This window comes from Python bivittatus, unplaced genomic scaffold, assembly GCF_059951505.1.
Source record: "Python bivittatus isolate LINGU-HERP-01145 unplaced genomic scaffold, Pbiv_v1 ctg000020_np1212, whole genome shotgun sequence".
NCBI lineage: Eukaryota > Metazoa > Chordata > Lepidosauria > Squamata > Pythonidae > Python > Python bivittatus.
In genome coordinates this window covers 107,175,723-107,202,482 of record NW_028277030.1, presented here as the reverse complement: position 1 = coordinate 107,202,482, position 26,760 = coordinate 107,175,723, and the positions used below count along the sequence as shown (strand labels likewise).

General features: G+C 38.6%; 1 long non-coding RNA gene across 1 annotated transcript; it reads left to right on the top strand.

Moving 5' to 3' along the window:
• Positions 1-1,235: 1,235 nt before the first annotated feature.
• On the top strand, positions 1,236-17,788 carry LOC148217150 (uncharacterized). Its single transcript, XR_015797131.1, has 4 exons — positions 1,236-1,487; positions 8,810-8,885; positions 13,472-13,581; positions 16,695-17,788. It is a non-coding gene; the product is annotated as an uncharacterized LOC148217150 (long non-coding RNA).
• Positions 17,789-26,760: the final 8,972 nt, after the last annotated feature.

The following is a 26,760-nucleotide window of genomic DNA, read 5'->3' as shown; positions in this document are numbered from 1 at the left end:
CCAATATGCTGGGTGTCTTTAGCCCTTCCAGTTTCAAGTGCCTTTTCGGAATGATTATCCAGACTCCTCCTTTTCAGGACAACCATGCTGCCATCTTCATGAAATTGCCCCTGGATGATCTTGCTATTTCCCAGAATAAGCTGGCAATCCACTGACATCCAAATCATCTGTACAATGCTGTACAATCATCCTTCCATGCCCAGAGGACTGAAACCCTTAGTATATACCTGTCAGGTTGATTCTTTCAGTCTGATTTGACTGAAATACATAATGCTTAAACCCATTTCATAAATAAATGTAAAATAGTCCAACTAAGAATCTGCCTGTCAGAGTTACTGAAGTCAGTAGGAAGAAGCTATCATGCCCTCTGATCTTCCAGGACCGGCTCAACAAAAATACAGTTGAAAATGTTCATCCATGAACAACCTAGGTTGGACATGGCCTTTTCATTTTAGCAGTCCAATTCCGATTCTCCTTTCTAGTTGGCTCCTTCATTACTAATTTTTAATCAGATGATTAGGATCCTTTTAATACTACTTCCTTGTGGATTTGTTTTGACGGCTTGTTTCAATACTTTCCAGTTATATCAATTTGTTTGATTAATTGATAATGTTAACTACACCTTTGTAGTTGACCTTTGAGGGTCAAAACACAATATATAAATGACATTATATTAAATAAATAACTATAAGATGTAAGTCACATTGCAAAATGGTTCTTTACCTTTACCCATGTCCCCACATGCCAAGACCACCTGGAGCTATTGTTTTCTGTTGCTGACATCTGACTCAGCTGTCCTTCCCTGAACAAAGTCCATAGTAAGGCACACTGAACTGACTGAATCAAAAATGACAATGCTAAAAATAACTCATGACATGTTATTACATTACACTTGATGCATGGTCTTCATTCCCTTAATATATCTTCCTGCATTCCAATGTGAAAGATAGCTTGATGATGTCAGCTGGTAAAGCACTAGACTAAAACACAAAAACACACACAAAAAGGTGATGTGATCATTAGTATTTTTGCAGTGCCCTTTTTATTATTTGATTTCATGGACTATCGGCATGAATTGGGGATGAGGGGAGGAGTGGGGGGAAAGAGGGAGACATGATCAAGGAGAGATGTAAGAGAAAGACAGATTCCGAAATCTACTTGTTCTATCCAGCAAAGAAGTAGGCCAGTCTCATGATTTCACAGAGGGTAAGCCAAAAGAATAGTTGGCCTATGCAGAAGTCAGTCTATTGGTTCATAACATACTCCTTTGATTGGCTCAGGTATGCTGTGCTGATAGTACTTGGTATAGACAGCAATAGAAAGACACAGATTGACTTTGGCCAGTCAATACCTCCTGGTGCAACCTATTTTACAGAGGCAAATGGAGGCACATTGATGTATGCTGACTTGAACTCCTGGAGGAAAGGCAAGATATAAATCTAATGAATAAACAAACAAATTGGCGTTCTTTGCACACATACTGCCAAGTGAGTATGTAGGTATATTCTTGTGACTTTCCTCCTCTTGTTATTGTACTGAAAAATAATTCATATGTATGGCATGAAAAGATATTCAAACCCTTACGAGGACTCACTAATTCTGTCAATGCCGGATTGAAGGACTGATGGCTCTGTTGTATCATATATTGCTTAAATGGTAAGAGAATGCTGGATGTATGCTGGAGACATAGCCCCATTGTTTAGAGTTTACTGGATTCTTCTTTGTGTCAATGGCATGTGAGTCTTGTCAGGAATATTTAGTTAGTTATAATGGTGATATGTGTTTTGTCCTGGATAAAGCACATACATGGTATATGGCTCTTCTCTTACTCCCCCATCCCAATGTGGTTATCCCAAACCTCATGTCTATGTTACAACTGTTGGTAATAATATATGTTAATATATGTTTGCACAAGCCCATATCTGTGTATGCACACACAAGTGGAAATGGTGTCTAGGGGAGATAAAAATATGCAGGTGATAATTGCAGCATAGTGTCCTACCACATACATGCTGCAATTATCACCTTCATTTTTTATCACATACAAAAGGATCAGGGATTCCCTCATGCTGCCATGAGTACCATCTTAACTGGCTTTGTTTGTTGTTGTTGTTTGTTTTTACTGGCCCTACAGATGCCATTGCTTGTGTATGTAAGACATACCACATAAAAGCACCTGTATAAAATATCTCAGTTCTAAATATAGCTGCATGCAAACTGAGATCCTGATGTCCTTTTTGTGTTTATCCAATGCTTACTATCTTTTAGGAAAATTATTTGAGCTATGCATAGACAAATTAGTCCAGCTATTTTATTAGCTGTAAAGAATTTGTAACAATCAAAGTGTAGTTGATCGCCTTAGGTCCTATTTTTCTTATATAAAATAGGCAATTTGCAATTTAGTTCTGCATAGACATCTTTAATGGAGATCCATTCCTCCATTAAAAAAAAAAGTCCTGTTGTGAAGTTTTACTACCCTAGAATTCTATTTGTTTTACTCAGTGCATATTTTTAAACCAGTATCTTTTTACTGAAATGGCAAACTTACTTTTTGGAATATAGATGAAACCTATCCCAGGCATTGGACCTTTCCCTGGACATATTATATAATGGCGGCGGGGGGTAGTATTGGTAGAAAAAATGACCTCTAATAAAATATTGCACAAGTATGAAAAATATAACCAGAATAAATTATAAACACATATGTGAATATTAATAAGCTTGCAGATTATTGAAGGTAAGAAGTATCCATTTACCACCCTCATTATTTATGATTGAAGAAGCGGTAGAAATAAGTGCATATATCAAAAATAGATCAAACGATGCACTCCATGAATTGGATTCAGTTGTCAGACATCTCGTATTGAAAGATAAATTTATCATTGTAAATCCTCATCTAGACACATCTAGTACTGGCACTTCATTTGTTATGGATAAAACATAGTATCATGATAGCTTATCTCATCAGTCTCCCATTCAGCATTCCGCCAGATAAATATGCAGAATCATTTTAGCAAAATTTCTGTTAGAATACCATATTTATGTTGCTAACAATGAAAGGGAGAGTTCCTACATTCAAGATGGCATGCCCCATAATCATAGTGCCTCCTCAAGATAACTCATTCTTAGGAAATCCTTCAGAGAAAAAAGGGCACCATGTACTTTTCTAATGATCAGCAAGGCTAGACAGCTTGCCTCCTTCCCCAAGTTCATTGAACTCATTGAGGGGTTTCTATGCATTCCTTAGTCCAATTACTTTCATTGCTGAGCAATGAAGAGAAGTTCAACTCAAATTCAACACAGTCATTCCAGATTAGAGAACCATATCAATACTGACACACCTTGAAACAAGTAATTTCGACTTCCCCAATCTGTTGCTTTCCATTTGTGTTGAACTACACTTGCCATCATCCTAAGGCAGCATAGCTACACTGGTTGAAGGTGATGAGTTGTCATCCCATACATACTGAGGGAAACAAGATGCTGAAGACTGATTTCACACATGTTTAATTTGTTAAACACGTATGTTCATGTGTCCATAGTTTTTTCCTCCCTCCCTCCCTCCCTCCCTCCCTTTTCTGCTCCCGCTCAGAACCCCAGCTTCTGATTGTAACAGTCCTGGCCCAACTGATTCAAGATCAGAACATGCCTCAGTATGCAATCTTGTACCCATTTAACAAGGAGTAATATCTGTTGAACATACTGGGTCTTATTTCCAAGTGGACACTTAAGACTGCACCATCAGTTACAGTTCATGTAATAGCTGCTGAAGATGAAAGCCCTGCACCACAGCAGCTTTTGCCAATCATCCAGTTTCTAACACACCCAAAAGGTCCTGTTGCTTAACTTTAATTCCTCTTTGAAATGACTTTCAGCTGAATGGTGTCTCTGTCCTTGATCCCAGGTTTTTTTTTTTTTTTAATGTAAGTACTGCTTCAAGCAATAGAGTCAGATGCCACTGTAGCATTATTTCTGCTTCCAAACTGTGGGCTTGGCTCCAGCAAAAAAAGGCTTAGCAGCAGACATCTGGAGTTACTTTCTGACTATGCTAGAATATGGGATATGTTGTACTTGATTCTAATTTGGTGTTAATGCCAATGGCAATGTGGCAGCAGGCCTTCCCCTCCTCCAAAGTTGCCATGTGCCTCTGGCATTGTCTGCTGAATCTCTGAGCAAGTTGCCCAGGTAACCTAAGTGTTGGTGCCAGCCCTGGCTTTCTGTATTCGCTCTGCTCAGTAACACAGGCAGATATAATGTTTCCCTGCTTCATGTGCACAGCAGAAAGAGAAGAGATGCAGAAGTTGACCATCTTTTTATTGAGGGGCCAGGTTAGAACCTTTGTAGATACTAACCAACTGAAAAGATCCTTCCTACATGTACTTTATTTTATGATTCTTTATTTCAATGACACCCCTATGTTAAGGAGAATAAATTTGTTATTGGGTACCCGCCTAGCAAAATATTTATTTTTCCCTTCTAGCAGCATTTTTTTTTTTTGCTTCAAAGTATACTGTCCATTATTAACAATTCCTGTGCAAAGTCTCTTCTAAAAATGTTTCTCACACAATAGCATAACAATTATACATTACGTAGTAGCACGCTTAGATTCAATACATCTGATATATTGGTCTTCTTGTCCTATAATTTATTCTTGCAGATAGTGCACTGCAATTTTCTCACACTGTTGGTATTTCCTACAGTTTGCATTAGCATTTTCAGTGTCTGATATCACCAACCTCATTCTCTTACGTGCAGATTTAATTTTCTTTCTGCTTCTTAATGGCATTATTTATCAGTCTCTTTATATGTATATTAAAATATGTACATATAAGTACATACAATTATGCATGCAATTTCATCCTTTATGTTTTTTTGTCATTTTTTCTCAGTTATTTTAGACAACCTGAACTTTGTTCCTCATTTATACTGGAGAAGTAGTTTGACATCAGATTGGATAGGGATTTGGAGAAACCAAACTTTGCAACTCCACATAATTAATTACATTGTCAGTTCATAAGTCGCCATCACTGATACAGAATGTTATTCATACAAGCCAGCTGTGGAGTCAAAGTTATATATACAATTATGCCTAGGTTTGAATCTAGATTAAGTCATAGTTAATATAGAGCCACTGAATCAATGGGTTAAATTAACGCTAACAAGTCCAATTGACCTGAAACATTCCACTCTAAATTTGAATCTACTCCTTTGTTTCAGTTCCCCCAGAACCCAATTTTTGACTGAATCAGAGGCATTGAAATAAAATCAGTTAATAGCTTTTCTTTTTATAAAACTGGACCCTAGTCTTTAAGAATTCTGTACTACTGGGTCAAATACATTTCTGCTGTGCTATGTACATTCCTGTGACTGTCAACTGTTTTTAATAATTGTATGTTTCAATATTGTAAGCCACCCAGAGTCTATCGGCAGCCATAATACACTTAATAAAACAATAATTCAATACAGTAATATAGAATGAGGAACAGGATTTTGCATATAATTGCATATTCAGGACAGACATGGAAGGAGGGCTCAATCAATCAATAATAAACTTGATTACAGTCATTTATGAATTCAAAAAAGAAGAAAAAACAAATTCTTAGTAAATATAAATTGTAATAAAACTAAATTATTATGAAATTGAGATGGTCAAAGTACTATGAAGGAAGGCTTTGAAGGGGAAAAAATGGGTTGCAGCATCATTATCATAACTTTAAATGAGTCTCTTATTCCAATAAGATATGAGAACAGACTGATCCCTCTCCAGACTGTGCTCCTTCCATCAGTGGAAAGCTTTAAAAAGGCAGGCATCATCTCTGCACAAGCTGATTCTGGATACACTGCTTGCAGTAATATACTGGCAGCATGGATTGTGAAACTCTTAGAGGTTAAGTGTGGTGTCCTTTTCTTAACTGAACTTGGGGACTGCAGCTTATGCTCAAAAGGAGGAATTTCAGGCAGCATGGGAGTGGCTTTGTCATCACTTATGGTAAAGGAGATGACTAAGTTTAGGTCTCCATTCTTTCCAAGTGCAGAACTCTGTATGGGATCAAAGGAACTTTTTTGAATGGAATGGCATCTCTAGATAGTAACAGTAAGAAATTATCACCCAGTCCAGCTTGGGAAAGCACAACTCCATTCTTTCACAATGTATCACAAAGAAAGTATAAACAGTTACATATTTTTCAAAATGTTCACTATATTGAGATTGAAATAACATTTGCAGGCAAGTTACAGTTTTATAATAAAATTGAACATGCAAAATGTCATAGCAATTTGTGCAAGTGGGCTGAGCTATGCTTCTTTAAAACCTACAAAGTGACATCGTTTGGGGAGAACATGTGACATTTGCAGTGGTAAAGTAGCTCTGTGGGAACAGCCATGCCAAAGTTCAGACACTGCAAAGAAAATGGCATTCACAAGAAATCATGACCCTTCCTGAATGAGCTAGAGATCATTGTTAAAGGTTGAGAAGAAAGCCTAAGTATTAACTTGCTAGTCTGTTCTGAGGGATAAATGACTTAGCTGGTCAAATCAGCTAGCAAATACAATTCAGAGAAGACCATTAAAATTAGGATGACAGACTGACAACAATCATGCATAGCCACAAGGAGTAAATAATACAATTACAAAAGCTCTCTATCTTATGTTCTCACCTTCTGCTAAGATGTTACTATTGGGTTGACAGTGGTGGTCTGATTGCAATTCTCATTTGAAAGCAGAACTGTTAGTCATTACATCTAAAACTAACTTTCTTCTCCCTCTCTCTCTCTCCCCCTCCTGTAGTTACCATCTTATGCTTTACTGTCTGTTTCTCAGAAAAACAGATCAGACCAGGGATTTGTTGAGGCTCAACACTGGAATGGAATATATCATGTTCAGACCCATCTGCTCCACCCCAGGGAATGGAGCAGATGGAAATTAAATCCATTTCCCTCTGCCTTGAGATCTGAGGTCAGCCACATACCCTACCACATGCAAATATATACTGTCCTATGTGAGAGTCATTTACAAATCTATTCTTTTGTGCACACATATATTAAGAACCATACACACAATGTCATAAAGATATATCATGTCATTTCCAAAAATAAAATATAATTGCTATATTGAAAATGTTGACTACCTGAAGCAAGCTTAAAATTGGAAAGTTAAAGAGATGATAATTGTTTCTTGTACTGTTAAAGCATTTGTTTTCTGGCATCAGCAATAGCCAAACTCACAATTTGGATTTCAAATTTAGTAAGTGATCAATCATCCACGAGATGCGAAATACACAGAGTCGCTACTGCAAAAATATCCTTTCCATGTTTTAGAAAGAACACTGCAAACATGTTGCCAGATAAATTAACATTTCTATAAAAAGACAGAAAGTGTCCTATAATATTCTATAACTCTAACACATAATGTTATAATTACTATAGCTAACTTTAAGCTTCAGGGAAAAGTGCAATTTATAAAATAACTTATAAAGAACAATTCATAAGAGCCCTCCACTTTACAGTTTTAAAAGTATGACATTGACCACTGTGGAGATAAAACATTAATTCAACACTCTGGTAAATACTTCCTTTACACCCCTTTCCTATGGTACTGCGGTAAGGTAGTCCCACCTTCTTTTCCTGAATCAGTCTAATTTCAGCAATTCTCAGCAGCAGGCAACAATGTTTCATTACAACACCAAGCTGGAAACTAAGTTTTGAATACATTTTGACAACCAAGTTTCCTGTTTCTCTGAAGAGACACCAAGATCCTAGTACAGCAAGCCAATGAGTCACTTTTCAATATTCATGGCATTTTCTCATCTTCTTTTTTAACATCCTATACTTCCTACTCTTATGATAAATCACCTGCTAAGAGGCAGTTGGTATTGACAATTTCTCCCCTTTCTTTCCCTTGTGTCTTTGATAATGCACATATTACTTGGGGGGGGGGGGTGACTAGCTTCAGAAGTAACTTTGGATCTATCTCCTAAGTGCCTAACTGTCCTAGAAGTCAAATTCCCATTACTGGAATTTGACTTTGATATTATCAGTAGTTGTTTACTTTTTCTTCTATATTACTTGTTTTGTTGCTATTTTTTTCCTGGTGGGTTTTTAACTTATAAAAGCTTTAAACTGAAGAAATATCACACATTCGATTATCTCCACATGTTTATACAGTACATATTCCCTGACCTCACTCCAGAAATGCGAACCTTCAACTTTCAAAATTTTTAGCAGTGATTGCTTTAACTACATGCTGAAGGTGATATTGAGATTCATGACTTGAAAAACATATGGAAAAAAACACGATAGCAATACGATAGAATAGTCCATAATAAACAAAAAATAATAAATCAAAACTAGATATTATCCAAAGTCAGTCTATTAAAGGGTCCTACTGGAGTCTAGGTTATTGTAATTCCTGAGCAGGTCCAATATGGTTTAATTAAAATTAACATGCTTTAATGAATATTATAATGGAGGAAGGTAAACACCAGAAGACCAATCATAGACTGACAGCTGGAAAACAGGTATGGGCATTCATGTCAGAGAAAGATTTTTCTGTCTGGGGAAGATTTAGGGAATTACTTGAGTTTGGGAGACTTAACTGATTTTGGGCAAGAGAGTTTTTGATTGAGACCTAAGTTTCAGGGAGAATGGTTTGGAGTAGTGTGCCTGAGGATCCTATGTATCCATTTCACTGTCAGCAAATTCAGCTTGAAATAAAAGGTTTTATGTAAATCTTTGGTCACTTTCAACTTCATACTTCTTGTAAGTGTGTGTTTTTTTCACAACTAAAATACTTCATTTCTGTTATTTCTCAGACATTTCATATAGAGGATGAATGCCACATCCTATATACAGCCTGTGGGTTAATCCTGTGGAAGCTCTCCTGAGCAGGTAAAATTAGGCTCTTCCTTTCTCTATATTCTTCTTCTACAGCTCTTAATTCCATTTTCATTGCTTCTTTATCATAAAAAGGCTCCTTATCTGGGGACTGTGTGGTCAGAGCTGAGAGGATTTGCCTTGTACAAATCAAAGCTACAAACATTTTTAATCATCTTCTCAATCTTAAAATAAAAGAGATGTGTGCCCTACTTGTGAAGGTGAAGATGCAATTTAAGAAGTAAAAGATGTATCCAAAAGTTGAGTACGTCTTCTGTTTTTAATGCAAATACTGGTGGTGTGTCGGTGTGGAATCTGAAATGTTACAACAAATGTTTGATGAGATTATAAAGTTTAGTAGATTATAAAGTTCTGAAGGCCTGCTGTACAATTGTCTTTATTCATTTAAGCTTCATGTTGATTGGTTTTTAAGCAATACCTGTGCCTGTTAATAATTATTGAAATTAAAAGTAAAGTCTCTGCCTCAATAGCTTACAGCCTCAGTCAAAACATGAGCAAGGTGGAAGGAGGATTCTTTGCACCATGCTATTCCAAGAATAATATGATAGATAATGTGATACAACACTTCAAATGTTCTCCTTGTTAAGAAAGATCATCTTCACTTTGAAAGGTTTTCCTGTCTTCCTTTGTTGGCTCTGAGAAGTCAGACATGCTCAAACATTCCACTTTTTCAGCCTCCTGAGAGCAACAGGAGCTTTGCCAAGTGTGAAATGTGTCTCTACATGAGATGTATTTCAGAGGTACAGTGGCTAAAATCCAACCCATTTTGTGGGTATATCCAAGGTCTAGTGGGATTCTTTTATTCTCCTGTACTTTAAACAGCAGAACTTCATGCTTTATCTCATCTGGCTTGTGAAATTCTCTTGGGTTTCAAAAAGAATATGCTCATGAGATGAAAGCCTGCTTTTTTAGTACAAAATCCAAAATGTTACCTCTCAGGCAAGAACTAGTTTGGCAACTCACTGGATCCCAGCCAAGTATTCTTTGTCTGTGTTGCCCAGCACCATTTTCCATTACAATAGTTATAGAAAGGGTGTTGCCATCCTAGGAAGACACATAAACAGAAATAAGTCTAGCTATGCGAATAAATTTATAATACTGATGCCTTAGGGATGTTCTAGTCCTCAGTTTATTTAATTGTGGGGACTGGCTGAACATCCCTAATCCTTTAATTGTCAAGAGAAATTGCCTTGAGCAAAGACTCTTGGAAAGGCAAACCATTAATTCTCCAGCAACTGTACCAGTATGTGGAAAGGCACTGGGTTCATTAGACCTGTAAAGTCTGAAGGTATAATTTTAATAACAAAAGTGTAGTGGAAGGACTATCTACCTTCCTTCTATCTCACCACCATAAACTTTTGTGTTTCACCACCCACTGGGAGTTTAGAATTAGCAAGCATTTGGAGGACAGGTATCAAATGTAATTGAGTTTGGAAGACAAGGTGGCAAAGGGCAATGTGTAAGTGTAGAGATAATCCAAATTGTCTGAAAAAACATGCTTTCTGAGGAAGTTGTTCTTTGCTGTGAGATCAATTGGCATTTTAATAAGTGACACTGGACTGGTAGAAAAGTAACCAGTTGGGCTGGCTGGACTACTTCTGGCCAGCAAGCAAGGAACAAGATGTGCTTTGGAGCTGGCTGAGCACACCCAGTGACGTCACTGCGCACGCCCCACCCTGAAGTGCTGTCATGACATGGGCATATAGAGGAGGGGCTTAAGCAATGATGGTACAGCAGAGCTGGAGGTCCATAGGATTATGGTCAAAAGAGAAATTCAAATACCATGATTTGCTGTGAAGTAGGTAAGTTTCATATGCTTGCTCAGAATACAGCAGGTGTAACATCCCTTTTGTAATTTAGTAAATTGAGCCCTCTAGAGCTCAGTGTGTTCACACATCATATTAAATCATAGCTTGTTTTAAACACAGTTTATAAGTCAGAAATGTTACAATCACTGATAAGGATAGGCAACATAATGGCAAGGTTTTGACTAATTCTTGGTATATTTTCTTTTTTATTGTCTCCAACCCAATATAAAGTTTGAGAGAAATTATGTAAAGGATCTCAGAATTCTGTCTGTCCATCAGCATGGGCCAAATTTGATATTGTAGGAGAGGCTGGCCAAAAACACCCCCTGAGATTGAAAATGGGCCACATTTGGCCTGGGGCTGCAGAGAAAAAAATCCAGGCACCTCCCCCATCCATCGCTGCTAGAGAGAGAGTACCTTGGAATGTTGGCAACTGCTCAATTCTAAGCTCCTCTCCTGCCTCTCTTGGGGTCACGTGACCCAGAGAGAAGCCCAGACATTGGAAAGCATTCTGGAAGACGTGTTCTGCATGCTTTCTCCATCTTGCTTTTAAAGCTGCTCTAGCCTTTCACCTCGGTGGATCCGTTAGAAATTTTGTAGCAAAGGCCGAGCATCTAGAGGCTCAGATTACAATCTTATTATCATGAGAAAAACAAAGGAAAAATACATCTTTTATCTGAGGTTCTTTATGGCAAACTTACATCAAATTCTATTATTGTGCAGATCTTTGAGATTTGCTACAGCCAGTCAGAAGCAGTGTTAGAATCCGTTTGACTGATTCATTGCTATCCCTCCTTTTTGTTCAGGAGTTCAAGGCAGCAGGCACAGCACCCCCTCCTCCAATTTTTTGCTACAGCAGGAACCTGATGAGAGGTAGTTGGGCTGAAAGAGAGCGATTGGGCCAAAATAAATAATTTAAGAGACAGAATGATTTATGCTTCCCTCCATGACATGTTCTCCCAAGAACTACCGGTTTCAGAGTTACTTTTGCATAAGTAAGAGGGATGTCAAAAAAGCAAAACGTTAGAATAATCAGATACTGATTTCAGAGGGCGTGAAACCATGTCCCTGTTAGGGCTTCTATGCCAAAACATAATTATGTCTCATTCACCCACACGCACCATACAGTGATATCGCCAATAGGACTGTGGTAAATGTGAGGAAGGGAGCCCAAATAATTATATGTGTTCTGTTCTTGTGCCACCAGTTCCAGCCATTTAAGCAATAGTATAGATATGTACTGAGCTAAAAAATGCACATAGAAACTTATCAAGGTTTTTAGTGTAAGAAACTTACATGAAAAAATGGGAAGTACATCTGGGAAGAGGATTCTTTATCATGACTAGCTCTTCCTGCTATGGTTTTACCTGATCGTTTATGCTCCATTGGTTGTTGAATCCACTGTTATTTAATGAATTTCTGTCTCTGGAGTGCTTAAGTCTTAGCAATTCAGCCCCCAAGATTTAAGGCTAGATCTCTGGGGTCTAATAGGAGGACGCGTCCTGTATTGCATTGTCTCTTCAGCACTTTTGCTTGGAAACTGGCATGGACAAACAAGCTGAATAGCTCCATCTTTTGCTCTTAAATCTTTCAACGCTTTGTTACTACACACATTCTTTTCTCTGTTATTTATCAGGGCTTTTTTTCTTTTCAACCACAGCTACATGATAGGGGATATCTGAAAGTGCAGGGCTAAAATAATCTGTCAAAACAGGTTTAAAATAGATATTAAAGGCAGTCTCAAAATAAAATCTGCAGTCCCAGTGTCTCTAAAGTCGGTGCAAATAACAGCTTCCTGCTTCACTTCCATAAATTATAATAATGCATAAATGTCTGTTTCATCATATGCATCACCAAAAGAACCTGCTATCACTGCAACCAATGCAAAAACATCATGCATTCATTCTCACCTATCTTTGTCCATAAAATTTGTCACACAGGAACAATATTGATGTAAGAAATCTAACTATGTGTGGAGATGCTCTCTGTTTTTTTTTTTCCCCAAAAGAAAACTTTACTGAGACAAAACTCCATTCCATGTATGGCATGCAGCATTTCTACTAATCTGTGGTAGGCAGAGGAAATAACTCCAAATCTTAAACTGGCCAGGGAGAAATTCCCACTGCCAAAATGGACCAGAAATGGAAATAATAAATACCAATCTTGCAAGTGTCTTAAATTACAAAACTTTTCCAAGAAACCAATTCCACAATGTTGTATCTACTGTATAATAGTCAAAAATAGTCTTTTGTTTGCAATCCTATATTTATTAAACTGGTTTAGATTTACTATCCTTGCACTCGGATATTTTTTCATTCTCCTGACATACAATATTTCCCCTCCTGACATACAATATTTCCAGAGTACATCATATCTGCAGTTGTGTGTACTCTGGACACAATCTATATAAATAATCTATATTCAGTGATCTGTGAACTGTGTACATGGAATATATACACACTGGAGGTCATGCACTAGATTATGGTAACATGGAACTAGAGTTGGGGAGACATTATTATCGGTTCTTTCTCATGGATGGATCACTCCCTGCTAGCCTTGGAGTTTTCCAGGGCTGCCCTCTCCTGCAGTGAGAAGGGCCTATTCAATCGGTATGCCCCAGATGTCTGATGGACCCAGTGGGGTTCCAGATGGAACTTGGAGTAGTTCCTGAAGCATTGGTACATGCTTCAACAGAGGCCTTAATCACTGCTTGGAATGAGCAAGCAATAATAGCCTTGAATAGGATCATGCCTATGCAAACTCTCTATGCAGGTAAATCCCAGATACTCCCTGGTTCTCAGAGAAACTCCAGGAGATGAAACATTATAAGAGATGCCTAGAGCACCACTGGAGAAAGACAGAGTGAATCCAACCAGGCACAGGTAAGAGGCTATATTAAGGACTACATAGTGGCAACAAAGGTGGAAAATATGCCTATTTCTCCGTTCTTATTGCATCTGCAGGTAGCCACCCAGCGACCCTGTTTTGGGTGACTCAGTGCCTTCTGGATAAGAAGTCAGGGGAGCTTTTGCAGGGTCACTGTGAAGATTATGTCAAGCATCTGTCAGATAAAGTTTCTTGGATTCACTTGGAGCTGACCTCTGGTTGTGTTGGTCTATGGAGATGACTAGGGCTCAGTCTTGTCCAGTTATCTGGCCTCTGTTTTATCCAAAGACTCTGAGGAAGTAGACAGAGTCTTTGGGACTATGAGCTCTGCTACCTGTGCATTATAACTATGTTCTTCCTGGCTGGTCAAGGCCTCCCAAGAGGTGACATGCAGCTCTCAAGAGGTGACATGCAGCTAGATTGAAGCAGTGGTGTATGCTTTATAGTGAGAAAGAGCGGTTCTACCTCCTTAAAGGAGGCAGTGGTCTGCCCACTCCTCAAGAGGCCATCTCTGGACCCAGCAGTAGTGAACAATTTTTGTCCAGTCTCCAATCTTTGGGGGAAAGTTATTGAGAAGGTGGTAAGCCTCATGGATGGATCACTCACTTTGAAGCTAAAGGGCTCTGGAGGAAGCAGATTATCTGGATCCATTGCAGTCTGGTTTCAGGCCAGTTACGGCATTGATCACACTTGTGGATGACCTCTGGAATGCCCAGGATGTGGGTAGTGTATCCATCCTGGCCATCCTTGATCTCTCAGCAGCTTTTGATACCATCAATCATGGTATCTTTCTGGACCGTCTGAAGAGGTTGGGAGTGGGGAGCATGGTTCTTGGTGATTCTCTTCCTTCCTCTGAGGTCAATTCCAATCAATGTTGTAGGGGAGGGAGGGACAGGTCCAGCCCTAGGCCATTGGTTTGTGAAGTGCCAGAGGGTTCAACTTTCTCCTTGCTCCTATTTAACATCTACATGAAACCACTGGTTGAGGAATCATCCATTGACACAGGGTTAACAATCATCAGTATGCTGAAGATACTCTGGTATACATTTCTGCCCCAAGTCACCCAAGTGATGCTGTTGAGGTGCTTTTTCAGGGTCTGCAGGCTGTATGGGTCTGGATGGGAAAGAACCAGCATTGACTCAACTCTGACAAGACTGAATGGCCATGGGTTTTAGGGTCCCATATATCCACTGATTTTCCATCTGGATGGGGTAACACTCCCCCAGGCACAGTTGGTGTGCAATCTGAGGGTTCTCCTGGACTAATGATTCCTGCTCAAGGAGTAGGTGGCAGCTCTGGTCAGGAGGGCCTTTGCACAGTTACACCTTGTGCACCAAGTGTGCCCATTCCTAGATAGGTTCTTCTCACAGTCACTCATGCCTTAGTCACGTCCTGTTTTGAATACTACAACATGCTGTACATGAGGATGCCCTTGAAGAGTATTCAGAAGCTTCAGCTGGACCAAAATGCAACAACATTTGCAATATTGGGTGCACCATAATACACCCACACAACACCACTGCTATGTAAGCTAGCTCCCATTGGGCTTCCAGGTACAATTCAAGGTGATGGTTATCACTAAGGTCTTACATGTCATGGGACAAGATTACTTGCAGGGCTGCCTATCCCTGGTATGTTCTGTCCATCCCATTAGATTAGCAGAGTGGGAATGCTCCAGGTCCCATTGGTGAAACAGTGTCACCTGGTGGGCCCCAGGAAGCATGCTTTCTCTGTCATTGTGCCTGTCTGATATACGGATGGCCCCAACCCTGTTGGTCTTCCAGAAGACTCTTCCCCCAGATACTGGGGCTGGGAGGTTGACGGATTTGGTAATGTGATTTTTAGAGGCTTCACACAGTTTCTTTTCAATGGATCTGAATAGTTGGTTTGTTTTTACTTATGTTTGCTGCTGAAAGTTCCTTGGGTAGATGGGGATAGATAGATAGATAAATAGATAGATAGATGGATGGACGGATGGATATATGTATATATGTTAAATAAATAAATAAAATTATTTGATTATTGTGAATGTTTTATTCTGACTCAGAGTGAAAAAGTAATGTGCTCAAATCTTCCCTAGTGAAAAGTCTGCTGAAACCTGTAATCTTTATGCTTTCACTGTGCCCATGTTCTTGGCCATGAGAACCACAACTTTGCTCTTCAGAAACAAAACTAGACAGTATCAAGATGGTGGTTTTGGTATTGAGTTCTAATCCTGACATTATAGCCTCTTTTACAAGTAAATTTGATGATGATGATGATGATGATGATGATGATGATGATGATGATCATCATCATCATCATCATCATCATCTCTAGCCTGGTGTGTTAGCATAATGTATGTATGTAATGTCCCCAACCAGGTTCTTCCCCCTTCTTCTTTGGAGCAGCTGAAAGTAGAGATCACAAGCTTTGCTTAGATTGTAATTGTTGTGTCTGTCTATGAATTGAAATAAACAGTGTTTGGTATTAACTATATTTTATATAAAGCTGCCAGATCTGGGCTGAAAACATTGGGAGAACCACTAGATAGCAAAAAAGGGTCAGAGTTTTCTGCCTCTCTTTGTTGCCATCTAATGGTTGGGTGGCTTTTTTGCAGCCTTGGAAAAAGCTGACCATACTTTGCTGCAGACCATTGGGACAAGGGAGCAATGATGTCATGTCAGTAGGCAAACTTTTTTTTTCTTTATTTTGGGACCTTTTCTTGTGGGATAGGAGAGGTTATGATGTTTTAAATGTCCTATGTCTACCCCAAGATTTAATATGAGTTATTTGTTTTCTTTCCATAGAAATCATGGAAAATCATACACTGTTGGTTGTAGACAATGTGCTTATCAATGTTGACATTGAGATTTTGGGAAGGAACTCTGAAGGCTGTAAAAAAGAAGGGTAATAGGTTGTCTATCCATGACCTAACCACTATAAATACTAAATATAGTGTGCAGTTCAGACTGAATGGAAGCAACAGCTTCCTCCCTTCTTCTTATAGCTAAGAAGTTGGAAATGGAGATCTCTTTCTCTCTCTCTCTGTGTATGTGTGTGTTTGTATACATACACACATGTGCACACAGTGTCTGTGATGTCTTGTACTTGCTGTCTTCCTCTTTAGGTCCCAGTGCCATGCATTTGTAGTTATGCAAGGAAGAAGGGAAAGAATTTCTGGAAGATGTCTTGAATTTCAAACAGGACTGCACTGAAGACTTTTGCCCTGGATGGCAAGTTGCTCATACCCTGACTGAGCACACCTTGGTTGACCCAGGCTCATCCTTCCCAACCAGCCCAATGTGTTTGGACTATAACTCCCAGCATTTCCAGACAGCATGATTCAATCCATCTGTAGGGGGGCAATTTAGAGGTATGATAGTAGCAGTAGTAGTAGTAATAACAACAGCAACAATAATAATAATTCCCTTCATATTGAACATGAGCTGAATACCATCTGGAGAGGTAGATGAAATGTTGCAGCCCTTCCTTCCTGCTGTTTTAATAATATTTTATACAGTTAATTTCTAATGAAAGTGGTTCTTTTCAAAGTAAAACATTAATCCTTAAGTATTTTAGAAGAATGTCAAATCTGAAATGTTTATGTAGCAACAAGCCTCTGAATAAACTGGGGCTTGGCAATAAACTTCTAAAATATGAAGCACTTCATTAATGTAATTGTAAGTAAACTTCTGTCACTGGAATTTCAGTACAAAGGAAGGAGAAGTTTCATGAATTGTTTCCATATGGGCTTTTTAAAGACTTCATTATTGTAGAAATGAGACAGGCAACAATTCCAAGACTGAAAGGTTTGATTAGCTTCAATCAACCCAAAGAATCTTGGAACTGTATCACAGTATTGTTCATGTTGTGATGGGCCAGTCCTGTCTTTTGAATGTCCTAGATGGTATACGGATATGTTGTCATCATCAGAATTGTAGACGAGAGAGAACACGGTGGTTAACTCTGGATTGTTTTTACTGAGCATGAGCAATGATACCCCTCTGCTAGAGAACCAGGATAATTGTTAAACATGTTCCCTTGGCAAATGAATGAGGTAACAGAGCTTTTAAGTACAAATTAACAAAGGAGGTCAGAGGATGAAGAACATAATCAAGTAATAATTGGATTCTTTTCTTCCTGTTTTACTAGTAATTTAAATCATAAAAAATATATGCATGAATGTTTGTATTATTTAAATAAAAGTAAATGTTATATTTCAGTTGCTGAAGATCTTTTATTAAAACCCACTGTTTCATAAGCTGAAATTATGCAGTAAGCTTCAATAGACCTTAGACAACTACCTGAAGGGTGGTAGTGAAATTTTCAAAATATAAAAGTAGAATCTGATGAAAGAAATATTTTGAATGCCCTGGAAGTAACTAAGGTTTCTCCTTGCAATTATAGCTATTAGTACTGTCATGAGGAGCTCCTGTACTTCAAAGGTTGCCACCACATCATTAGCCATGATATTTGAGGACTGGCTAAAGCTATAATAAATGGATTTGTTCCACAAATAATGGCCTTAATTTTTTAGCAGCTGCTACTCCCTGTAGTTTTCAAAAGCATGCATAGAGGCCGGAGCACCAACACATGTTCAGTATATATGGTCTATTTTCTGTATGAGATTCCCTATTGTGCAAATCTCTGCATGCAGGATATGAAACAGAAAAGCAGAATGACAAATATTATATCTAATAATGTCACGGGAATATACCCTCACAATATATCTGAGATTCCATAAACTACCTTTAGATGACAGGACAAACCAGAAGCATGAGTTATATTGTATGTGAATATGCCTCCTTGCAGCTACTGGCTCCTTTCCACTTCCCCAAGTGGCAGGAGTATAAAACAGCTATCCTCAGTTTTGTTATCAGCAAACATTATTTTCATGTCACCTGCAAAATACTTCCAAGTGCAGTTAACCAGAGAATGTCCCCCATGAACTAATTTGCAACAAACCACGGGCTCAGTCTCTGCTTATTTATTTATTAATGTGTATCTGATGTGCTCATGGATACCTTCCTTGGTTCCCCTGGCTGCCCACCAGATATCATAGAGTGTCCTCAAGGTAAACAGAGGGAGTAGGTGGTATTCTAGAAAAAAAGTGTGTTGTGCCTGCTTATATCTCCTGTACAAACCATTTTGTGAGTGAACAAGCCCCACGTAGCAGACATTTTGCAAGCATGCCTAGAACATATTCTCAGGATTTTCAGACTATGCCCAACAGACCAAAAAAGTGGAGATCCCTAAGCTATCCTTTTTGAAGGATATATTTAGAAGCAATTCATCAGAAAGACTATGACTTGTTGGAGGTTCTATCACGAGAATGTTCACTGGTTAGCTGCATCCAGAAGGATCATGAAAATGACGCAGAAAGTTGAAAACAAACCACAGATGACTGTTACCTAACTGCAGCACTTGGAGAAGAAAGCCAGTGGATACAGGTAAGCTTGTTTGCTGATAAACCATGCTGATAGCTTCTCATGTCATCCAAACACCCCATATACTTTTCCAATTTAATCTGTATCTACAATAATATAAATTTTTGACATATTTTCCTAGAACATACAAGTATGGGTATCTACAAAAGGGTGGGATGAAGTGCTCTTATGAGCATCATGACATCAACATGGAAATAATGCAGATTACATCATTTGTATCATTTGTACAATGACATCATTACTTTATTGTGACTTGTTCCAGACATCCACACATGTGGCATCAACTTGGCAAAAATATTGATTTCAGCCAAATAAATAGCATTTGTGACCACAATTGTTCTAGTGGGAATAATAATAATAATAATAATAATAATAATAATAATAATAGTAATACAATAATTGTTACACAGCCTTGCCAGACTACCTGAAAACCCAACCAGAAGATTTGCTGAATCAGAGGTTTTCTTTCTATTTTACTTTCTGAACTTTGATTACCAATATAAACGTTTGTTTGTCTTGAATTCTGAGCAGGACTGTGACTATCTCTTTAACAAACTATTATTCTATAAGTACCTCTAGTAATATTGACTTCTGACTACCATGCTATAAACTTAAAAAATAGAGATATGATCATCTCTTCACAATACAACAAAATAGCTTTCGTATATCAGAATTTTAATATGGCTGAAGCAAAAGATGACTCAAAAAAGTTTGATTAGTACTGATTTTGTCTAAAAGAGAAAGACTGGAATGGGAAAAAAGAACAGCTTATATTACATCAAATCCTTTTCTCTCCAGCACCCTCTTTGGCATCATGGTTAATCTTAGAAGGTGCTTTAATACCATAAACCAAGAGATTCAAAGGTGCAACAAATAAGCTAGTATAAATGTAATTGTAGATTTAGGTGGAGTTAGCGGCTAGGGGATCTCAGTCCAGTTGTAGCTAGGGTACCAGTTGCAGCCCTATTTGGAAGAAGAGGAGGCCATAGCAATGGTAACTCACACCCTCATTACTTTTTAACTGGATCACTGCAGTGCACTCTATGTGCAGTTGCCCTCGAAGACTACGCAGAATTTCAGGTGATGGAAAATGCATTGGCCCACATGCTAGCAGATGGGAGCTGTTTTAATATGTCATTACCTAAAAAGCCCTAAATGGCCAGTCACAGGATACCTGAGGGACAATTTTTCTGGATGAAATCTACCCATCCTGTTTAAGTAGCCCAAGATGGGATGCCCTGAGTTCTCCATCCTCCCCCAAGAAAGATTAAGAGGGAGTGTGTCCACCCTATAGGGTAGACTAGATTAAGAAATCAATGCCATATACATCTTACTTTTATTGTAACAGCTATAGTAACAGAATCTTGCAAGTCAGAATGTGCTTCCCTCTCCTTCACTTTATCTTCATATAAACTAGGGAGGGGCTTATTTGAGACATTTTGTCAAGTTATTTCTTAGTTTGGGCTGAAGCCCCTCTTATCTAACTCTTCCTGTTGTCCTTCTAGGCCATTCCCTATTACCTCTACACAGGCGTTTGTTCAGCACCTCCATTTCTATTCAGATGCAGGTGCAAAGGACAGAGTTGCATGTCATAAGCATACTGATGGTCCATTCTATATCTTGGAACACCTTTCCCTAGTGGTGTCATTGTAGATCAGCTTTTCATGACCTGGACATCTTGCAATGGCTACTGCTGAGAATTCTGGGAGTTGAAATCCAGATATCTGAAGGGTGTTCAGGTTGAAAGGCTAACAGCATGCGGATTAAAACAGAACTCTATCACAACCATAGCACAAACAACATGGAGGCAAATTCAGGAAAGGGGTTGGAAACCAAACTCCCCTCCCCACACATTTAGAATAGAACATGGAATTACTAGATGACTCCAAATTCGCATAAATTTCAAGCAAAACTCATAAATGTTCACAGTGTTACTATAGTCTTTTTTGCTTCCCAACTTCCCAAAAATTGTTTTGGTCACCAGTAGGGTAGTCCAGGAACATTTAATAGACAGATATTGGTAATATGTTTTCTAACACAAGTTGACTACTGTAGAGCTTGAATAGGCCAGAAGACATTTTGAGTTTTATGTATTAGCCTCCTTAGCAGCAATAGATACGTACCTAAAACCAGCCTTGAAGGATATTTAATTTAGAGAATAATAATACAAAGGACTAATTCTTGTTGATGAGCTTTGTATTGCCTTGCTAACCCAAACACTTACGTAAAAATAAAAATGCACAACCATCTGTCCCCAGCTGTTTCTACCCATCCTATCAAATCCAGCATGAAAGGCAAGCTCCAGGCCTCATCTACTAGGGCGGGCCATGTGGCAGGCCCTAGGAAGGGAGCCTTTTCTGCCCTCTGGAATATCAACCCTCCAGAGGCCAGACTGGCCCCAACCCTACTGGCCTTTCATAAGGCCTTGGAAACTTGGTTCTCTGTTCAAATCTGGGGCCCTGAGTGTATGGTGGAGCCTGTCTCCTGGCTATGTTAATGATGTTTTTATGATTCCCAGCTGTTGTGTGTTTCTTATTTTTTGTATTACATGTGTTTTTTCTACTTTATTGTAAGCCATATGTGAGATGAACAGCTATATAGATTGATTAGATAAATAAATAAATAGTCTGATAGCATGTGTACTTGGGATTCAAATAAACAGAATATAAATGTAATCTTAATTATATGCACACAAATAAATCCATCATGCTATTCCTTTTTGAGGGAAGCAATATTATGGAAAGTGCATTCTGAATGTTGTTAGTGCACTACCCACACCTCCTGGTTGGTGAGATGTAGACAACAGTATGATGGCTTGCAAGCTTGTCTCTAATTTAGAGCTTCTAGTTGCATAGAACAGTATGAGCATGTTTGGGGTAAAATTGGCCTTTGGTTGTGTTTATAGCACACTGGCCAAAATGGATCGTCCTGAACATAAAGAGGAAATTACCTGTGATACTAACAAACCAAGGCTGGTAAATCTAGTTTATATCTTCTCTATATTACTACAGGTATTATGTGAAAGTCAGAATTTTAGTTTGAAAATATAATCCAGGATAATTTGCTAGAAGTTGCATGGGGGTGGTGGTGCAGAATTGGAATCCAATAGGATTTCCTGAAACACAGGACTGGATTTTACAATTTTCACTTTCCCTACATTTTCCTTCACCTTTAATTCAATGACTTTTCCTTTAAGTCTGCTGTTGACCATTTGTCCATTTTCATGCTTCAAACTGATCTCTTAAGAATAAACTCAGTAAGGAACCTCTTTCTGAAGAGTAAAGACGTAAAGGCCTGCGATATGCAGAAAACATTTGGGATAAAAGAAAGCCTGTGTCATGTTGTACACTAGCCTTCTCTGATTTGGTGGCTCCCTGTGAAGGGTTGGGACTACAACTTCCAGAAATCCCAGCAAACATGACAGTTTGTCCACCCTTAGCTTTAATATATATTTACTGTCATAAAAATAACTTGGGGACAGTGCCTTTTTACAGCCAAGAGAGTTGAACCACTTGGCCTTGAATATGCATCATCCTTAATTTTTTCCACAGACGTTATTTTGAGCCTGAATTGTCTTCATTACACAGATTTCTCAGACGCAATTCCACCAAAAGTAGACGGAATAACCTCAGTATAATTGGAAGGTAGAAGAGACCCTAAGAGTGATATTTTATAGCTCCTCGGCAGCACTCAATGCCTAAACCAAAAGAAAGAATGCTTGACAGAAAGCATTGGCAGAAATCTAAGCTGGCCCCCCATTTGACAAGCTTACAAGTAGTAAAAATATGGCTTAGGGTCAGATTCTATTCTTTCCTGCACATACTTAATGAATGGAATGCATGATGTGCTTACTAAGCAAGGGCTAGATAAACATGGAAAAAATCTAGCGGAGCTGTGTCACCAACCACAGCGGTTACATCGGCTGTGTAATTGGAAGAAGAAATTCCATTGCAGTGTATCACTTACTTTTTATATATCACTGCTGATGAATATTTCATAGCCATTAAGTCTTCACCGTTATATATCATAACAGTTTAGATGAGATCGACACATTCTTATGTAGTGTCACAATGTTCCAAAAGCAGTTTTACTGCTGTTTTTTTTTTTTTTATCTTATTTAAAAATGCTGTGTTTTTTCACTTCTGCTGTAGCCAGATGTATTGCTCTTTATCATTTTGAAACTCAGAACTCCTTTTTATTGGGGAGGGGGGTGTTATCCAAGTCCCCCCCAAAAAAGAGAGGCTTTGAGACTTATTGCTGATAAGAGGAATCAGGCAGGGTGTATTATTATGAAGGGTCTGCATTTCATTCCTTCCATTTCCTTCTTGCTTTTTTCGTTGCCAGCTTTTTTCTGACCATAAGAAAGGACTGCTTTAAGATGGGAGAGGATGAGGCCTTCCCTTTCAGAAATCCTGCCCTCTGAAGAGGGCAGAGCATTTGCTCATTGTGCCAGATCCAAAGGCACATGAAACAGAAAGAGCTGAGGACGATCAATTTATATAAGTTTGAACATACAAGGCAACCACTATTTCTGTCTGCTCAGGCAGTTGCTCTCTGAGGCATAAAAGCTCAAGTCTTTCCCAGATCCCGGCTTTGAGCAAATTCCCTTGGAGCTCTAAAGATCAGTTACAGAACTCTGAGGCATTTGGAGCAGGGTCATTAGGTTCCAAGGCTGAGTTAATGGGACTGTTTGGCAGCTCTCTGCAAAGCATCACCTAGAAGCCTCTTGGCTAATTAGGACACCTGTGAGCAGGCACCTCTGCCTTTTGGTGAAAATACATGAGGCAGATTTGTTAGGCAAGAGAGGAGGTTGTTGGTGTTCTGGTTATGCTGTCTGGATTGGAGGTATCGTGTCAGTCAAGGAGTAGGGTCTGGAGCCGCTGGAAGAAAGCAGCACAGTTGGAGAAACAATCTTTGGAGGAAAGAGGAATGTGTGGCAGAGGATCCAGCGGTCCAGAAAATATTAAGCTATCTATGGAAGGAGTTAGCATAAGAAAGTAGTGACAAGTAACATCTATGTCAATAAGGGAGCATAAAAAGTTCTGTATATAAGTATATCTCATAGTCTGTGAACCTAAGACCATTGTGTAATAGCAATATGCACAAACTATTTACTTGAAAAGCACTGTAACAGTAACCAGCGCTTTAGTTTGGAAAAGTAACTGTGTGTGTGGGTGCGGATGAGTGTCTGGATAAGTGCCTGTCCCTGTCTGCTACCTTATATACTCACATATAAGCCCGTCTGTGGATAAGCTAACCCTTGAATTTTTAACCAAAATATCATGAAAAATGCACCACCCGCAGATAAGTTGGCCCACATTTTTCATGATATTTTGGTTAAAAATTTGAGGATCTGCTTAGCTGCAGATGGGCTTATCCACAAGTACATACAGGATATATAGGTACTTTGAAAAAGTATTACCATATATACTTGCAGATAAGCCCATCCACAGATGAGCTGAACCCCACCTAAAATTCTCAGCTTATCTGCAAGTATATAGGGTAATAAGAGGAAGTGCATGTAGGTGAGAGCAAGGGCTCCTCCCCTAGTGCATTTCCTTCTGGCTCTCTCAGATATCAGACATAACAAATGGCTGCCCTCAGAAACCAGAATCCTTCCTTCCAAGTTCAGAATGATCTCTCCACCTTCAGAAGCATCATACAATCCTTGAGGCACCATTCCTAGGATCATTGGATTGCAATATCATTCCCACTTTGCTCACTCCTCTAAATACAGTTTTGGGAAATAAATATATAACAAATTTGAAATCCTGAATTGTTGTAATAAAGGGCCTGATGTTTCATTGTTTGATTATGTGCCATCAGGTAGGTGTTAACTCTTAGAAAATGCATAGATTTTCTTCAGGATGACCAGACCTCAACTTGGTCCTTCAGATCTTCCAGCAGTGCACCCATCACTACTGTAATTGAATCCATCCACCTTGCTGTTGGTTTCCCTTTTTCTCTTTCCTTCTACCTTTCCCAGAATTTAAAAAAACCTCTCAAGAGAGTTAGAACTTTGCATAATGTATCCAAATTATTATCATTTAAGCCTGGTCATTTTGTTTCCTAAAATCCTTTAACTGCTATCACGTTCTATTCAAGAGTTTCCTTCTGTCCTTGAGCTAGAGCCACTACATCTTGGCTGCAAAAATCAGGATTATTATCTTACTGGAGGAAAGAGGTAGAGGTTTTAGTATCTCTTTGCTGTCATCAAGAGATTGTATGGACTTTTGCAACTCAGATAGCCTATTAGAACATATATTTAATTTCATCTTTTGCTCCCCATTTCTATATAATGTTTTTTCTCTTTGCCATCTTCACTATATTCCTCTTTTCCAATTCCACAGGAAGTTTTACCATCAGTCTTAATTGTAGGAAGCCTGGGCCCCTTTGTAATCTCAGGGCAAGCTAAGACTAGTGCTCACAACATGCATGCTGAAAAAGTAATTCCAACCTAGAAAGGTGGCACAGTTTGTGATCCTTCAGGAGCAATAATACTGCAGTTGAATTCTGGCAAATGATAGAGCAGACACAATGAGATATTCAGAATTCACATGATTGTCCTACCTGCAGCCTGCTACTGGCCCTAATAATAGTTTTGCTATAAAACCTATATAATTTTATTTTTAACCACATGCTAAAAAGTAAACGCTCAGCATTTAATGAGCAATTATAATGGTGGGGCAAATACATTTTTACTCTTCTATGCTACAATAATTAATGCAGGAACCACATATTAAGCAGAGCAGTTGGGCTATGCACACTTAATAATGATTAGGAAGACCTTGAGTGACCTCTGCACCTCTCCACTACACAGGAAAAAGCCCAATCGTTTTCAGCCTGAAAAGAAGGTGCTGCTGCTTTAAGGAATCCACTTATCAGAGTTAAAATAACTCTTAAAGTAGTAGCAGCTTTTAAAGAGTTTGCACAGTGTACAGAGCATTAATAAGCAAGTGAGACCATGATGGAGACAGTAAAGTCTTTACCACAGTCTACAGGAGGTATCCTTTTAGGTTCTGCAATCTTTTTACTGACAAAGGTTACATTATTTAGGGAGAGTTGGTGGAACTAAGATGATGTCACTGAACAGAGTTTTTTAAATGGGGCAGGGGGGGAGCTGCATATAGATTTCAGTAAAATAAATAAGATAAACCTATTGAAGATCTAACATTCCTCTAAATCTTTTAATAAAATTATTATTAAAAAAAGAAGATCTAACATTCCTAAAATAAATCTAAATAGGTAGATGATATAATTCACAGTTGAATTAATTTCAAGGGCATCATCTTCAGGGCTCCAGAGGCTGAAAAAAAAAGGTAACCAATAAAATTCCAGCTGATATTCATATTTGATGTATATTGTGTCTTCTGGCTGTAAAGACATAATAAAGATTAATCTAATCTAAAAATCCAGTTGGGATGCAGCTGACAAAGTTAAGTGCAGAAGAATTTTCCCAGAGATAGATTTGAACTGAAGACCAAGAGAAAAATACACTGAAGCACAAACTGGTTTATTGACAACACTGGAGGCAAAGGCAGATCTAAAGAGAGGAGGGGTTACAACCCATTTACAATTTATGCAAATTAGAATATACATGTGATTGGATACAGTAGCAAGATAGTTGACTGGATATAACACATTATGTGCCTAGTGAGATCAATGGGACAATTAGAGTGTAACTATGAAGTAATGGGGCAGGACTACAAAGACAATTGGGTTTTGAAAGAACAAAGGGACAGTATT